Below are 13324 nucleotides of genomic sequence, written 5' to 3' on the forward strand. Positions count from 1 at the left end.
TAGAAATTCTTGCAGCAACATTTTGTGATCGAAATTCTGAAGTGTTTTCGCTAAATGTGTGGTGAGATGATGTTTTGGTACCCATTTGATGCAAAGGAAGAAAAAAGGATAGAAATTGAAAATAACTTTCGTTTCGTATGATCTACCCTCTTGTCCCAGTTGTGTGTATGTAGTTGTTTCAATTTAGGTTGTCCATGTTACGTTCAAAACCATGGTTAGATATCAAGGAAAGACCCAAGTTTTTTTTTTTTTCCGCATTACATCTAATTTGAAAGAAACTAACAAAATTAAAAGTTGTTAGCTTTTTACTTGTGTCAACATCTAGTTGGTTTAACTAAAATTGAAGTTGATTTTCTTAAGAAAAATTTTAAATTTGAGACTTGTCAATGAATAAATATGATTAAGAGATAAGACCTATTAAAGGTAGTTAGTCAAATTTTTTAGTAAAAAATAATTATTAGTAAATGTGACAAAAATATTTTAAACTAATATCATGGTGAGTATTAGTAACTCCAAAAAAATTAATAATTTTCTAATTACTTAGAGATCTAATTTACTTGGTTAAATAATATGTATGAGTTGTTATAAATGCTTTAGTATTCACATTCGACTCATTCCTTTGAATAAAAAAAAAAGTTTTCTAATGAAATTCTATTTGAATAAAATTCACCACAACAATTATCAAAGAAGAAAATAAAAAAAAAATGCATTGTGTTTCTGTTCCCTAAAGAAAGTTAAAATAAAAATAAAAATATATGCCTCAGTGTTCTCTTTCTCTCAAACTTCTCTTCTTGATAGAACTGGAAAAATTTAATGGCCTAGCCTTATATTAGTCCGGCCAGCCAAATCTGTAATAATAAATAAGTTAAATTACAGTTTGGATAATTTATCTTACATATTATATTTATTTTTCCTCTTAAATTTAGGTTACTTTGATTATTTCAAAATAATGATATTTTTTATTTAAACAATATTAACTGCCACCATAAAATCTATCTTAAAGATCATGTGGTGGAGACAAACTCTAGACGAGCTTTATACCAAGTAGGACAGCTCATAGCTTTCCAAATAAGAGGAAACTATGAATTCACCTTTTTCCCTTAAGGATAATAAGAAGGGAAAATTCTTTCATATTCTTCACCTCTGGGGCCTAGGAGGTCATGCCAAAATTGAATATCATGGTCATTCCTTATGGACCATTCTTTGGTCTTTATGATAAAAAAGAAAAAAAATCACTTTAGTGTAAGAGTATATGAAAAAATTATTTCCGTCTATTTTTTTTTTGGGTTGTATGTATAAGATAATTGAAAAAAGATTTTGGCTCGACATATGTAAGGAGGTTTTATAGGGGGTAATTGATGTTAGACAAAGTGCATTCATGGAATGGAGGTACTTGTTGCATAGTGTGTTGGTGGCGAATGAAGTGGTGGAGGAAGCAAAAAGAAAGAAAAAGAAGTGTATGATTTTTAAAGTGAACTATGAAAAAGCCTAGGATTCGATTAAGTGGAAGTTTGTATGGTATATGCTAGAGAGATTGAGATTTTGTACTAAGTGGATCTCATGGATCAATGGTTGCATCACATCTAGTTTCATTTCCATTTTGGTAAAGGGAAGTCCCACGATGTAGTTTATCCCACAAAGAAGGTTGGGACAAGGTGACCCACTTTCACCTTTTCTCTTCACGGTGGTAGCCAAAGGTCTAATGGGCTTGATGAGGGACATCACAGGGAATTTTTTTTGTGCGTTTGAAGCGGAGAAAAACAAGGTGATGGTGGATTTCTTGCAATATGCGGACGATACAATTTTCTTTGGTGAGGCAACTACATCTAATGTGTTGGTGGTAAAGTCCATTATGAAGAGTTTTGAATTGGCATTTGGGTCTTAAAGTCAATTTTGACAAGAGTTGCTTTGGTGGGATTGTAGTGGATTATCGAGACTTGGAAAGGTAGGCGAGTAATTGTAGAATTATGACCTTGCCTTTTGTCTACTTGGGGGTCCTCATTGGAGCAAATTCTAGGAGGGAAAGGACATGGGATCCCATCATTACAAATTTTTCAAGGAAGCTCTCAGTTTGGAAGCACAAGCGTTTATCATTTGCGGGAAGAGTTTGCCTCATAAACTTGGTACTTACTTCTTTACCCCTTTTTCTACTTGTCTTTCTTTAAAGTGCCATAGATGGTTGTGAAAAGATTATTATCATACAAAGGGGGCTCTTGTGGTTGGAGGGGGGGGGGGGTGAAGAGGTTAGGGAAATGACATGGGTTGAGTGAGACAGAGTTTGTTGTCCAAAGGAGCTTAGGGTTAAAAATATTAAATTGTTCGATGAGACACTTTTAGGGAAATGGAGATGGGGTTTGTTTCACAGGGAGGAAAATTAATTTGTGCAAAATAATGTTGAAGTCAAAATATAATAATTGGAAAGGGTTGTGTGGTGGAGATGTGAGTGGTGGAACTTTGTTTTGGTGGCAAGATTTGATGAGGGTGTGTGGGAGTAAAAGTGGTACAAAATGGTTTGATAACTCTTTTGAGTGGAAGTTGGGTGTAGGGGATAAAACAAAGTTTTGATTAGATGCATGAGTCGAGGGTGAGTGCTTAGTGTTTGTTTTTCTTAGGCTTTTTCTGCTATCTGACCAAAAAGAATATGAGATTGTTAACATGGATCATTGGGAGAATGGGCATTGGCATTGGCATTGGCACTGGAATCTTATTTGGCGTAGGGACAAATCCCAATATGAGCAAGAAATGGTGGAGCAATTGTTGGTTATAAGCGGGTGAAAATCTGCCATGAGCCCAAGGAAGTGATGTGTGGTGCTAGTTGGTGGATCGCACATCAGTATACTAATAATTGCAAAAAAAAATTGCTTGATAGAGATTTATGAATTTTGGCAATTATCTTATCCCTTCTCTTATTTAGGACTTTGTTTGTACCTTTTTGTTGTTAAATTTATGAATGTGTAGTTCTTCTCTTTAGTTTATCATTTTGGTAGATTACATATGCTTATGGATGGGTTATTTTATAGGAATATGAAGTGCATTAAATGGCAACTTGGAGCAAATTTTGTGAGAGCTTGAAGTGCAATCGTAGCAAAGTGTATTCAAGCTAGGACATCTGGGCTTAAATTGAAGTTTCTTTTTTGAAAAAGATGCAAAGAAGCCATAGAGGAGAAATCAACTTAAGTCAAATAACTTTTGGCTTAAGTTGAAACAAGACAGAAGTGCAAAATTGCAAAGCTGCAGAATCTGCTTAAGCCAAAATTTTTGGCTTAAGCATATCTTTACTAATGTTCAAATTTTTAGGGATTTTATAAATAGTTGTGTGCCCCTTTTTTTTACCTAGCTGGTCTTGCTTGTAAAAACATTTTCTTTGTCCAAGTTTGTGCTCTACAAGTTCCTTTCTTCTATTTTTTTCCTTCCATCTTACTTTTGGATGCAACTCATGGACATGGGTATGTTAAACTCTCTGTTATTGGGGTTAGATTATATCTGAACCTTATACTCTTGTGTATTTCTTTTGAAATATTGTTATATATTCATTTTTTCTTCATTGTTAGCTTTTTACTTCTATGCTTTATGCTTGTTATGGATTGACCAACCGTAGCTAGATTTTTAGATGACATTGAGATTAGAAAATGTTTTCTTTATCTTGAATTATGGTAAAATGCCCATTAAACCTCAGAGATAGAAATAAGATGAAGGTTAATGGTTATCTTTGGGTCATTGAGCATAATGCTAGTTCCTTTATTAAATGTGCAAGGGATTGACATCTAATAATAAAACTTAAGTCTTTTCACCTAAGAATTAAGGATTAAAATAGAGTTTTTGAACTATGACTAATATTAACATTGAATTGCAAGTTGAGTATATCATCTTAGTATAAAGAGAGTTTGTTTTTTTTTTTTTTTAAATTTAACCTCGACAACTTTCGTCATTTGAATTTCATATCATTTTATTGTGTGTTTATAAAAAATCCCAAAAATATTGAAACTAGTAACTTTGTTTTAATTTATCTTTATTAATGAATGCTACGTTCAAATCATCTTTGTTCATTTGTTAGTTTAGATAGTAAAAACTTGTGATATTTGCTAAGTATTGTGCAGGTTCTCGTAGGAACGATATCTCTTACTTATCAAATACTACTTGACGACTAGGTATGATTGTGAAAAAGTCAACAAGTAAACAACTGCATCTGCATGTCTAGCTAACAAAGACTACTTTCTTGCGTGCAACATAGTGGATAGAAACATGCAACTACTTTGGAAGTTGAAGATTCCTTAGAAGGCAACCTTCTTTATTTGGATATCTTATTCGATCGGTTACCAACAAAATTAAATCTATCTATTCTGCAATGTGGAGGTTGAAATGGTAACACATGTGTTTTTCTCATGCCCTTCCTTGGTGCAGATATGGATGGGGTGGTATAGAAACGAGGGGTGGCTATTGTGCTACTGTACTTGTCGAAAATCCATATGTGGTAGCATCCGTTTTCAAGGTGTTCCTGCAGTCAAGATGTACCAAGATTGGCTCTTTAGAGTGCAGTTTTATGATGTGTTTGGATGGCTCGTAACCAATGTGTATTCGAGGCACATAGTTTTGATCCTTAAAAGTTGGTGAAATCATACCTCTTTACTGCACGATCGTGGCTACGAGCACTTATGAAGATGATGAATGTATCTTTTGTTCAATGGTCTTTCTGCCCTACAACATATCTAGCAGAGGTAAATCTAGGATGATGTATTTTTTTGTTGTGGCATGTATGGTTGATGATGAAATGGGTGACTGGTTTCTTAAGGTTGGCAACATCACATGTATGGCCCTTGACAATAATGGCAAGGTCTATGCAAAAGACGAAAAAGGAAAAGGAAAGGGAGGTGGATTTCTGATGTGTCATCATTTTCTCCTATTTCTTAACCCTTTTTGTCACCATTTTAATTACTGATTAGCCTTAATTGTCAATTTAATTATGTAGTTTTATCTATTGGGCCTACTGAACTAATTTTGTGTTTTTAATTTAATTTCAGGAGAATTATAAGCAATTGGGCTTGGACTTGAAGAGAGCAGACAATTTTATTCTACCAAATCTTATCTTATCTAGATTTTATCTCATCTAGATATTATTTCATCTAGATTTTATCTTATCATATCTAGATTATTTTATCTCATCTAGATATTATTTCATCTAGATCTTATTTTATCTTATCTTATCTAGATTTTATTTCATCTAGATTTTGTCTTATCTTATCTTATCTAGATTTTATTTTATTTATAGGCTTGGACTTAAAACAGATTTATAAGCTTTGGGATTGAGAACTATATAACAACACCAAGGTTCTAGTTTGAGCTTCTCTCTTTCTTTCCATTTTAGTCACTTCTCGTTTTAGGGAGAAAGAATAATTTTAGGTTTTGCAATTCCAATTTTTTTACTATTCACGTAGCAATAAAATTTCGTTTTCTGCTTCAATCTACAATTTCGTTTCTACTGATTAATGGAAGGCTAAGTCTCCAGCATTGTTTTCTCTTGAGGATCAAGCACAACTCTCTTTGAGGTTTTATTATTTCTATTGAATTCTGATCGATTTTTCCTCTTCACCAATTACTCTATATTTGTTACTATTAATCCATGCATGCTTAGTGCTTGATTAATTGTCTTTGCGCTTAATTTACGTTCATGCTTAATGATCAGTTTCGTTCATGATTAATTGGTGTATGTGTTGCTTTATCACATAATGATAGCCTTATGTTAAATTTCGCTTAGTAATTTAATTTAGGGTTGGATTAAGTGGTTGAACTGATTAAGGATAAATTCTCGTAACCTAGGATAAGAGATTTGCTTTTGAATCAAGGGGAAACAACATGTTTTAATTCTGACATTTTCTAATTAAAATTTGCTCACTGTTTAATTTACAAAAACAAACAACCCCCCCAATTCGTTACTGTTTTATTACTATCTGTTATGAACGTTTGGTTGACCATTGCTCGTTGGGAGGCGACTTAGGATCACTTCCTATAATATTGCATTTTTAATGTTTATTTGATTCAGGTATGGCCTCAATTAAATTTGGCGTCGTTGCCGGGGAGTAGTGGGCCAAAGGTTCATAATAGTGTTTAGTTATCTTATTTTGTGTAGCGTTCTGTTTTGCATTTCAGTTGCATTCCCAGTTTAGCGACTGTTTTAGCGACAGATTCAGCGACAGATTCAGCCTTTTGTTTTGTTGTGAACAGTGCTGAACAGTGATTAGTGACAAATTTTGCAATTTAATTAATGATTTTTGTTTTGATAGTTATAGTTGTTATTTTTTACTGAATTTTTGTGTGGTAGTTTCTTTTGATCCATATTTTGTGTGAAAAATACCAAGAGCACTTGGTGTGACATTATTTGAAAGAGACAAAAATTTCTGGAACTTGTTTTAAGCAAAACTTAAAAACGGCCATAACTTTTGCTCCGGGTATCAAAACGACTATTATTATATATGCATTTGGGGTAGAAAAAAATTTCTCATACTATGGCAACCTGCTGAAGCCAGTTGGGGACTCCTAAACTCCAAAAATAAGTCGTTTACTAAGTTTTTTATTTTTTATTTTTTAAGTATTATTGTCTTATTTTTCTAAACTTTGCTTAGGTAGCTTTCATATTTAGACTTTGAATTTTTGTTTGAAAATTATTGTGCTATCTTTTCATGATTTTAGGGTGTTCCTCACAAAATTTCAGCTCATTTTGATATCGTTTGAGTATAGCTGTAGTTTTACCCCCTTGTTAGGTGCTTGTTGAGAAACACATTATTTGCTACATATAGTGCATGACTAGGGGCAATCCAGGTGATTTACAACCCTTTGATCCTGAAATAGATAGAACCTTTCATAGATTAGTTAGGCATAGTGTGCATCCTGGTCATTTTGTGCATTTTGAGCATTCTGCGCATTCTGTTGAGGGTGATTCTGAATATTCTAATTTTGAGCATTCCACTACTAATTTTTATACTGAGAACATGGATCAACCTCCACCACGTGAGAGGACTCTTAGGGAGATGGCTGCACCTGATTTCACTTATGAAAGCTTGTGCATTCAATATCCTGATGAGGGTGTTCCATATGTTCTCAAGACTGGACTAATACATTTGCTGCCCAAGTTTCATGGTCTTGCAGGTGAAGATCCCCATAAGCATCTTAAGGAGTTCCATATTGTTTGTTGCACCATGAAGCCCCCTGATGTCCAGGAAGATCATATCTTTCTAAAGGCTTTTCCTCATTCTCTGGAGGGAGTGACAAAAGATTGGCTGTACTACCTTGCTCCTAGATCCATCTCCAGCTGGGATGACCTTCAGAGGGTGTTCTTGGAGAAATTCTTCCTTGCATCTAGGACCACTGCCATCAGAAAAGACATTTCAGGCATCAGGAAACTTAGTGGAGAAAGCTTGTATGAGTACTGGGAAAGATTCAAGAAATTGTGTGCAAGTTGCCCTCACCACCAGATTTTCGAGCAACTCCTTCTTCAATATTTCTATGAGGAACTTAGCAACATGGAGAGGAGTATGATTGATGCTGCCAGTGGTGGAGCTCTTGGTGATATGACCCCTGTTGAAGGTAGGAATTTGATTGAGAAGATGACTTCCAACTCCCAACAATTCAGTGCAAGAAATGATGCTATTGTTCTTAGAGGAGTCCATGAGGTGGCCACAGATTCATCTTCATCTACTGAAAATAAAAAGCTTGAAGGAAAACTTAATGCCTTGGTCAACCTAGTAACCCAGCTTGCCATGAATCAGAAATCTACACCTGTTGCATGAGTTTGTGGTCTATGTTCTTCTGTAGATCAACATATAGATGTTTGTCCCTCTTTGCAGCAATCTGGAGTCAATGAGCAACCTAAAGCTTATGCTGCAAACATTTATAATAGACCTCCTCAGCAGCAAAACCAACAACACCAGAATAATTATGACCTTTCAAGCAATAGATACAATCCAGGTTGGAGGAATCATCCAAATCTGAGATGGACAAGCCCTCCACAGCAACAACAGCCTGTCCCTCCTTTTCAGAATGTTGCTGGTCCAAGCAAGTCATATGTTCTTCCTCCAATACAACAACAGCAGTCACAACAAAGACAACAAGCAAATGAGGCTCCTCCTCAACCTTCCTTAGAAGAGTTAGTGAGGCAAATGACCATCCGGAATATGCAATTTTAGCAAGAGACAAGAGCTTCCATTCAGAGTCTGACAAATCAGATGGGGCAGATGGCTACTCAGATGAATCAAGCTCAATCCCAAAATTCTGACAAATTGTCTTCACAAACTGTGCAGAATCCGAAAAATGTAAGTGTCATCACCTTGAGGTCTGGCAACCAAATTCAAGTGCCTCCACCAGTAGCAGCACCTGCACCTGAACTTGTCAAGCTTCATTCTACACCTGAAAAGGAGGATGAGATAGTTGCACAAAAGAGAAAGCTTCCTAACAAAAATTTTCATGCAGGTGGACCTTCTTCTAGTAATTCTGACTTACCGCAGCCTCCTATCCCTCTTCCATTCCCACCTAGAGCAATTCCAAACAAAAAGATGGAAGAAGTGGAAAAGGAGATCTTGGAGACCTTCAGGAAAGTAGAGGTGAACATACCTTTACTAGATGCCATCAAGCAGATTCCAAGATATGCCAAGTTTCTAAAGGACTTGTGCACCCACAAAAGGAAGCTCAAAGGCAATGAACAGATTAGCATGGGCAGAAATGTGTCAATATTGATAGGTAAAGTTGTTCCTCACATTCCAGAGAAATGTAAGGACCTAGGTACTTTCTGTATACCTTGCATTATTGGGAACAATAAATTTGAGAATGTCATGCTAGATTTAGGAGCATCAGTTAGTGTCATGCCTCTGTCCATTTTCAATTTTTTATCTCTTGGACCTTTGCAACCTATAGATGTGGTGATTCATTTGGCAAATAGAAGTGTTGTTTACCCCGCAGGTTTCATAGAGGATGTGCTGGTTCGGGTTGGTGAACTTATTTTTTCCTGTTGATTTTTATGTTCTTAATATGGAAGTGGGATTTTCCCATGGTTCAAATCCAATTATTTTAGGCAGGCCATTTATGAAAACAACCTGAACCAAGATAGATGTTTATGCTGGCACATTGTCTATGGAATTTGGTGATATTGTTGTTCATTTTAACATTCTTGATGCCATGAAACATCCATCTGAGGATCATTCTATTTTTCGTGCTGAGATAATTGATCAGATTATTGATGATTATATGTTTGATTTTGACAATGTTCTTCATGGTAGGAAACATCCATTTTTATCTGATTTGCATACTTGTCATTCCTTATGCATCGAATTTGAATCTGAGTTTGAATGTGATCCTGTGTCTGATTTTTATGCTGAGGCTGAATCTGAATTTGAGTCTGGTTCTGATTTTTTGGGTGTTGTACCTTTTGATGTTGATTTTTTAGAGTTAGAATGCACTAACCATGTTGCAGGAAGTACATATGCTTTTGACTTGCTTTATGAGGTACAGGCCGAGGAACCTTCTTCTCCTACCATGGTGCCTCCCACTGTTCAGCCACTGCCCACACCATGTTGCAGGATGATTTTTTAGAGTTAGAATGCACTAACCATGTTGCAGGATGATTTTCATGACGGCCTTGACTCTTTAACTCTTTAGTGTTGGATGTTACCCATTCTTTTCATTCCTTGAGATTCATTGAGAAATATGTAGTTGTTGTTGTGTCTGTTTGTTTCTCTTTAATGTCTCTGGATTTGTCCCTTGCTTTTTTTTTTTTATTTTGCCCAGGAGTGCAAAAGGCTAAGTGTGAGGGGATTTGATGTGTCATCATTTTCTCCTATTTCTTAACCCTTTTTGTCACCATTTTAATTACTGATTAGTCTTAATTGTCAAATTAATTATGCAGTTTTATCATTTGGGCCTACTGGATTAATTTTGTGTTTTTAATTTAATTTCAGGAGAATTATAAGCAATTGGGCTTGGACTTGAAGAGAGTAGACTATTTTATTCTATCAAATCTTATCTTATCTAGATTTTATCTCATCTAGATATTATTTCATCTAGATTTTATCTTATCATATCTAGATTTTATCTCATCTAGATATTATTTCATCTAGATTTTATCTTAGCATATCTAGATTTTATCTCATCTAGATATTATTTCATCTAGATTTTGTCTTATCTTATCTAGATTTTGTTTTATTTGTGGGCTTGGACTTAAAACAGATTTGTAAGCTTTGGGGCTGAGAACTTATATAACAGCACCAAGGTTCTAGTTTTATCTCTCTCTTTTTCGTTTTAGTCACTTTTTGTTTTAGGGAGAAAGAATAATTTTAGGTTTTGCAATTCCAGTTTTTACTATTCACGTAGCAATAAAATTTCGTTTTGTGCTTCAATCTGCAATTTCGTTTTCTATTGATTAATGGAAGGCTAAGTCTCCGACGTTGTTTTCTCTTGAGGATCAAGCACAACTCTCTTTGAGGTTTTATTATTTCTATTGAATTCTGATCAGTTTTTCCTCTTCACCAATTACTCTATATTTGTTGCTATTAATCCATGCATGTTTAGTGCTTGATTAATTGTCTTTGCGCTTAATTTACGTTCATGCTTAATGATCAGTTTCGTTCATGATTAATTGGTGTATGTGTTGCTTAATCACATAATGATAGCCTTATGTTAAATTTCGCTTAGTGATTTAATTTAGGGTTGGATTAAGTGATTGAACTGATTAAGGTTAAATCCTCGTAACCTAGGATAAGAGACTTGCTTGTGAATCAAGGGGAAACAATGTGTTTTAATTCTGATATTTTCTAATTAAATTTTGTTCGCTGCTTAATTTACAAAAACAAACAACCCCCCAATTCGTTACTGTTTTATTACTATCTATTATGAACGTTTGGTTGGCCATTGCTCGTGGGAAACGACCTGGGATCACTTCCTAGATATTGCATTTTTAATGTTTATTTGATTCGGGTACGACCTCGATCACCGCTACCTCCACTTTTCGCACCCATATAGTCGCCCCCCACAACCTTGTTGGGTCCGCTTCCCATTGTGGTTGTTTCCCTCCTTGTTAACAGCAACCCCCACGTGTCCTCCGACCGCCGCAGGATTACCATTCATCGAGCCCGCAAGGAACACTTCAGCCGCTACAAAGAGCTCAACCACGTCTTCTTCCTCATCGTCTTCGTCATTCTCGTCGCTGTCAAATGGCTCTGTCTCCGAAACAATCTTCAGCCACTCATTCCTACACCCACATTCATTTGGGATCCAGGTTCTGTTTTCTGCATCCCATCACCTTGAGGACAAGGTGATTTTCCCAGGGTGGGATAATGATAACATCAACAACAAGAAGAAGGAGGAAGACTCTTCGGAGGCATGCATGGCTATTAGTTAGTTACCGAGGCCGTTAGTTAGTTACAAGTTGTTAGTTAGTTGCAGCGACATTTAAACTACTGCAACAAGTTAGTTACGGGTTGTAGCAGCTTAAACCCAATTGTATATAAAAATACCCCAACAAGAATAAAATGCAGAGAAAAATTATGAAATACTTGTTTAGTGTAATGGGCATAGTATAAGAGTAGTTTCGGTTCATAACAGTTTCTTACTGGCCAACCAAGGTGTGAAGCAGATAATGCAAATAGTGTGGCACATGCATGGATTTGGCGCACGATTATTAGTGTGTTGATTTTGATGAGGGGTAGTTATTCAATTAGGTGGGTAGTTTTGGTGGGAAGAGTTATTTTTGTGGAAAAACTTCCTTTTGGTGTTATTATGTATTTATGTTTTTGGAACCACACTACTACAAAAAGCAATTTTAACATCGGCTTATTAACATCGGTTTTGTCCAAAACCGATGTTAAGTTAAACGCGGTGGCATATTTGTAAATAAAGTATTCTTCTTAACATTGGTTTTTCAAAAAAACCGATGTTAACGTGTATGCATTAACATCGGTTTTTTGAAAAATCGATATTAACATATCATACGTTAACATCGGTTTCTCAAAAACCGATGTTAACATCATTAGTTAACATCGGTTTTTGAAAAACCGATGTTAACGTGTATGCATTAACATCGATTTTTTGAAAAACCGATGTTAATATAAACTTTTTTTTAATTATTTATATACTTAAAAAAATCATATATTGCGTTACTAATTGTATTTTAATTAAAAAAATAAAAAAATTAATAAACAATAATAAATTCAAAAGGTAAGCATTTAAAAATTAAACTAAATTTTTAAAATGAATTTTGTAATTTTAATTTTATTATTTCATGATTATCATTTAAATATAACACACATTTATATAAATTATTTGATATTAATTAATTTGAAAATATAAAAAAAACTGTTTTTAATAATAGAGTTTAACTTTTATAGAATTTTTATAGAATGTTGGTAAAAATAATTATATCATAAAAAATTAAAATCTTTTATTAATATATTTTTATTTAATTATTATAAAAATGAAAAATTAGTTTTTTTCTACGGAGTCAGTGTCAGCGTCATTAATATTTTGAGAAGTCACCTATTACAGATTTATTTTTCTGCAATGTTAAGACAAATAGATCAATCAAACGTGTCTATAACTCAGTCAATTTCAAAAGATGACCTTCGGTAAAAAAATAAAGCCAAATACTGTTTATTAAGATATGTAGTAATAATTATATAATACATATTTACTCACTGACGCACAAGACTATAAAATTACCATTTTTTTTGGAATTTAATTAGATTAGAAATTGACTCCCTCCAAAAATAAAAGGGCTTAAATACAAAATACATGGGTTCCTGCAATTTAATATTTTATTTTTATCTTTAATTTTTTTTTGTTTTAGTTTTTTAAAATGTGTTTGTTTTATTTTTGGTTTTTAAAATAATTTAAATAATATTTTTTTAATGTTTAAAGTGTTATTTAAAATATTTTAAAGATAAAAATAAACAAATAAATTTGATAAGAGGAAAAAAAATGTATTTTAAGGTAAAAGAAAATATCACTTGGTAATCGTATCTTCGTTTAAAATCCAAATGTTCAAATGTAAAAGGCGCCTCTACAGTCCAAATGTTCTAAGAAAATCCAAATTCCAAATATAAATAAATAAAAAAGTCAAAGCGAGGTCGTTTGGCTCCCGTCACGTCGCCAACACACTCAAAGAAAGAAAAGTAGCGAGCTTTATTTTTCAGTGTGTGAGTGGTAAAGTGCATCTTTGTGAACTCAACACAAATTAAAATTCCCAAAAGCAAAGAGATAGAAAAAGAACACAGCGCCACAAAGAAGCGAAGCCACGATTAGCGAAGAGAGAGAGAGAGAGAGGGTTTTGTGAACTCACTCACTCACT

General features: G+C 34.2%; 1 non-coding gene across 1 annotated transcript; it reads right to left on the minus strand.

The window, feature by feature from the left end:
• Positions 1 to 7361: 7361 nt before the first annotated feature.
• On the minus strand, positions 7362 to 7468 carry LOC114377711. The gene has a single exon (XR_003659150.1). It is a non-coding gene; the product is annotated as a small nucleolar RNA R71 (small nucleolar RNA).
• Positions 7469 to 13324: the final 5856 nt, after the last annotated feature.

Source organism: Glycine soja, chromosome 11 (genome assembly GCF_004193775.1).
Source record: "Glycine soja cultivar W05 chromosome 11, ASM419377v2, whole genome shotgun sequence".
NCBI lineage: Eukaryota > Viridiplantae > Streptophyta > Magnoliopsida > Fabales > Fabaceae > Glycine > Glycine soja.